This window comes from Penaeus chinensis, chromosome 40, assembly GCF_019202785.1.
Source record: "Penaeus chinensis breed Huanghai No. 1 chromosome 40, ASM1920278v2, whole genome shotgun sequence".
NCBI classification, from domain to species: domain Eukaryota; kingdom Metazoa; phylum Arthropoda; class Malacostraca; order Decapoda; family Penaeidae; genus Penaeus; species Penaeus chinensis.
The window spans coordinates 2,014,011-2,019,010 of NC_061858.1; positions in this window are offsets into that span (position 1 = coordinate 2,014,011).

Sequence of the window (5,000 nt, forward strand, 5' to 3'; positions counted from 1 at the left end):
GAAGTCATCATTCCTCCCCTTCTAACTTCATGATTTTCATTTCCTACACTTTATTTTATTTATGGTTATTTTCCTAATTCATTCCTTGGCGCAATCGGAAATATCTCCTTTAACTAATTCCGTTATAACTACAACCACAAATATAAGAAAAAGAAACAAAATGTACAGACTTTTGGCTGGAGAATCATTGCGTGTTGTTCTCGCCAGAAATTTTCTTCAACCTCTTTCTCTCTATATATATATGCGAGATGAAAGTAAAGACCCGTCTGAAGAACGGTTATGAATATCCTGCTTACTCCCTTCCCGCACTGAACTGTGAACAATTTAAGCAAACCAACCATTTATAGATCATTATCGTAATTATCTATGTAGTCCAAATATCACATTTATAACAATGCCCTTTCTGAATATCATATCACTATCGATCTGGACATATATATATATATATATATATATATATATATATATATGTATACACACACACACACACACACACATATGGTATATATTCTTATATTTCATCATCTACGGGGAACAGGAAGCCAGCATTGGCTCTGTCGACAGTTATGATGACACGAATGTGGTGCTGTGAGTGTCAATCACAAAAAGTGTCATTTGTGCTTGACGCCGGCAGATTTGCGGAATTTTGCCAATTCGGATGTTGCCTCTGTTCCGGAAGCCAGTAGAAGGAAAAGTGAGCGGAAGTTATCTCTCCCTTGTGAGAAATTAACTTCGAACTCAAGGAAAGAGTGAAGCTACTCACAGTGTTAATCTCTGTCTCTGCCTCCGTATGTCTGTCTGGCGGGCTTTTTGTTTCTTTCTCTCTCTCTCTCTTTAAGTCAGGCATCACTTTGGTCTCCACCTTCATCGATGGCCTACCTCACACACACACACACACACACACACACACACACACACACACACACACACACACACACACACACACACACACACACACACACACACACACACACAATCACCGTGAACAGAACAACGTCCTACTGGCATAATTGCTTCAGCGTATAAACAAACCGACCGGTCAAAGAACGAACCATTTGGAAACGCACATGTCCCTGCCACACCCTAACGATTGACTCTAAACTGATGTTAGATGAAAAAAAAAAAAAAAAAAATCTAATTGCCGTAATGGAATAACATATTTTTTGTCTTTGTACATATTTTGATTAATTAAGCTGAATTTCGCTCCGGTTGTCACAAACCAAAGGGTAATATTGTGATAGCATTACGGTTAATGATAGCTTATTAACACCACATATTGTTCTTCAGCAGCTGGAATCCCTCTGTTGTAAAGGCAGCAATGATGGATTCAAAATGGGATGCCCTTTTGACTCTGAGTGTGTATACATACACAGACATACATGCATACATATAGATATGTATATATATACATACATTTATATATGTATATACATATACATACATATATACATATATATACAAACACACACACACACACACACACACACACACACTCACACATACATACTTATATATATATATATATATATATATATATATATATATAACCGGAGGTAGCAGTAATTCATGTATCTCGCCACTGCTATTTTTTCCCGTTACATTGATATTCGTAATACTATCGAAACCAATGAATAAAATTTTAGCCGCTGTTTTGGCCGGAAAAAAAAACGTATTACCGAATATGCACATGATATCGCCATCAATTTGACAGAATGTTCAAAATGCACAAAACAGCATTTACTCAATCGGACACGATACTCTTGGAGGCAAATATTTAGGTGTTTTCCGCTGAGGTCACTTTAGAGCCGGTAACCAAATTTGTTGCCGTAGATGCCGTAGTTAATCCACAACGAACTGGACTACGTACATTAAGCGCTTTATTCCACAGCTGTACACCTACGCTCATATATGCAAATAATAATTGCGATATGCAGATTCAACGCCGAATGGGATTATCAATTTCCTGCCAACGTATGGTAACTCCTTGCTTTCTCCCCTTGTTCTCTCCCCTCACTGAAGGTAATGCGGTGGAGAGTGTAAATCATATTCAAAGCCAACGTTAATATTTTTGCTTTTCATTCGCATGTATTTAACGCTCGCCGATTTGCCGCTCGAAGCAGAGAAGCGCGGAACACTGAATTGGTTCGCCGTTTTGAAGCTTCGATACGTTCAGCTGGCGGACACGGCTCCAATCCGGACTGTGTTTTCATTCCCAATATTCATTTATAGCTCTCTAACAATAAACTTTTGGGACACGTTTTCAGCTCATATTTGTTTTATTGCATTAGTTTATTCCTTCTAGTTTTTCTTCTTCTTTGAAACTGGTTTATTATATTTCAACTTTAAATATTTGTTTGTAATCGTACGTCTAACATCTTGTCTTGTGCTTCTTAGCTTAATGCAAGGATAAGAATTAGGACGATCTGCATCATATAACTGTGATAACCACTCTGTACCTGCGTAGTTATTCTGTTTCCGCGAATGAACATGCATTAACAAATTTTAATTAAATCGCCTCTTTCCTATCTCCGGATTGTTTATTTGGTCGGATATATGAGACTAATAGGATTGCAGTTCTTTGTAACCTGTCTGCATCGGTTTATTAACTTCCTTTAGTTTGTGTTTAATAGCAATGAAAGTGGGGAGCTGTTTTTTTTTCTCGCTCTTTGAAAGTCTTAATGGTATTTTGTCACGACTGCATCATGTTAATACGCTGAGCTGGTTTTATTGCAAAAAAACGTTATTTTCCACGCCTGTTAATTCAGGTCATGCCACTGATACAGACAGATATGACAGTCTGACGATAATGATAGTGACTTTCAGTACAAATAACTGACTGGTATAAAAAAAAAAAAAGATATGACATAACTGGTATAACGATATCAGTAACATACCAATACCATAGTGTGTAGAGTATATACCATTTCATTTAATAATTCTGGTATTCTTTTTAATAAAGAACACACATCAAGACCAGAAAATGATAATAACAATAACAATCATAATAATAATAATAATAATAATAGATAGATAGATAGTAATACTAACCCCAAAGAAATTTCCTGATAAAGAAATGCCTGGCTCGCTAACCGTGTTTCTTTTCTGCCTGTGTTTCCCCTCACCCAAAGGAAAAGCTATTAGAGGCAAACTGGCGGCAGTTTTCTCTCGGAGGAAGCCACGCGCATCTAAGGGAACAGAAGCACTCGCGGAGAAATTCACGGCGCCGTCAAGTACGAGAAAATGGGGGCGGGCAGTTTATACGGTATTTATGCATACTCACATATATCCATGATTACAATACATAGGATATATATGTAGACAAACACACACACAACATAAAATAAATAAATATAAAAATTTTAATAATAGAAATAGATATATAGGGATGTATGTAGGGCATATATTTTTTGTTTTGTAGATATAATATATTATTTTTAGTTTTTTGTGGGGTGTGTGTGTGTGTGTGTGTGTGGTAGTGTGTGTGTGTGTGTGTGTTTTTTGTGGGGGTTGTTGGTGTTTGTGTGTGAAAAAATTTTTTGGGGGTGTGTGTGTGTATTGTGTGTGTGTGTGTTTTGTGTGTGTTGTGTGTGTTTTGTTTTTTCCAAAAACAAAAAAAAAAACAAAATATAAATATATTATATAAAATTTACACCCCCACACACACCCCACACACACACACACACCACACCCACACACACAAAACCCACACAAAAAAAAAAAAAAAAACACACCACATATAATAATTTTAAAATTTTATATATAAATAATATATATAATATTTTTTTTTAAGTATTATTTGTGTTTTTGGTGTGTGTGTGTGTGTGGGTGTGTGTGTGTGTGTGATAGATCCAAATAAGAAATATATAGTTACATAGACTTATATAGATTACCCCAAAATTTAAATTCCAAAATGTTAGTATTTCACTGAGAGGTTTTAGTGATATTACTGAAATACTTGATACTGTACAGGGAAAATCAATGTTTATAATGTGTTTACTTACAGTATGACTTGACTTAATTCGCTTGGGGTCATTAATAATCAGCTGATCTCGCCGTCTACAACCCTCGGCCGCCTTCCGCGAATGGACCCTGCCATATATTTCCCCATTGCTGAGGAATTAAAAATAAAATAGACTTTGCCTCAACCCATACTGTGAGGGTGATAAGTCTTAGCACGTGGTACTCCCCCTCTTGTCCGTGGCGTTGCTCCCCCCCCAAAGGGCTTTTGGGGGGGTCCCTAGCGAGCTTAGAGGATGGCTCCCCGAAGTAACGCCCCCCAAACCATTGTCTGACCAATGAGGGCGGCGTGCTGACTTAGCCACGCCCCCTTCGCTGGTGACCTCCGACCGTCTTCTAACCCTACAAACACTCTACCTCGAGTCACGATCCCGCTCCCTCCTCTTCCCCCACCCCTCCCCCCTTCCCCCCTTCTCCCTCCTCCTCTTCCTCTCTTTTCCCTTTTCTCCTTTCTTTTTTCTCTCTCTCTCTCTCTTTTCTCTCTTTTATCTCCTTTTATCTAACTTCTTCTATTTATCTATCATCTTTCTCTCTCTTTTCTCTTTCTCTCTCTCTTTTCTCTCTCTTTTTTCTCTCTCTTCTCTCTCTCTCCATCCTCTCTCTCCCCTCCCTTCTCTCCTCTCTCCCCCCTTTTTCTCTCTCATCTCTCTTTCTTTTCTCTCTCTCCTCATCTCTCTCTCTCTTTCTCTCTCTCTTTTCTCTCTCTCTCTTTCTCTCTCTTTCTCTTCCCTCTTTCTCTCTCTTCTCCATTCTTTTCCCCTCTTTTTCTCTTTCTTTCTCTTTTCTCCTCTCCTCTCTCTCTCTCTCTCTTTTCTCTCTCTCCTCTCTCTCTCTCTCTCTTTTCTATCTATCTTATCTACTTCTTCTTTTTTCTTCTTCTCTCTCTACTATCTATCTCTCTTTATCCTCTCTCTCTCTTCTCCTCTCATCTCCCCACTCTCCTCTCTCTCACTCTTCTCTCCCTCTCTCTCTTCTCTCTCTCT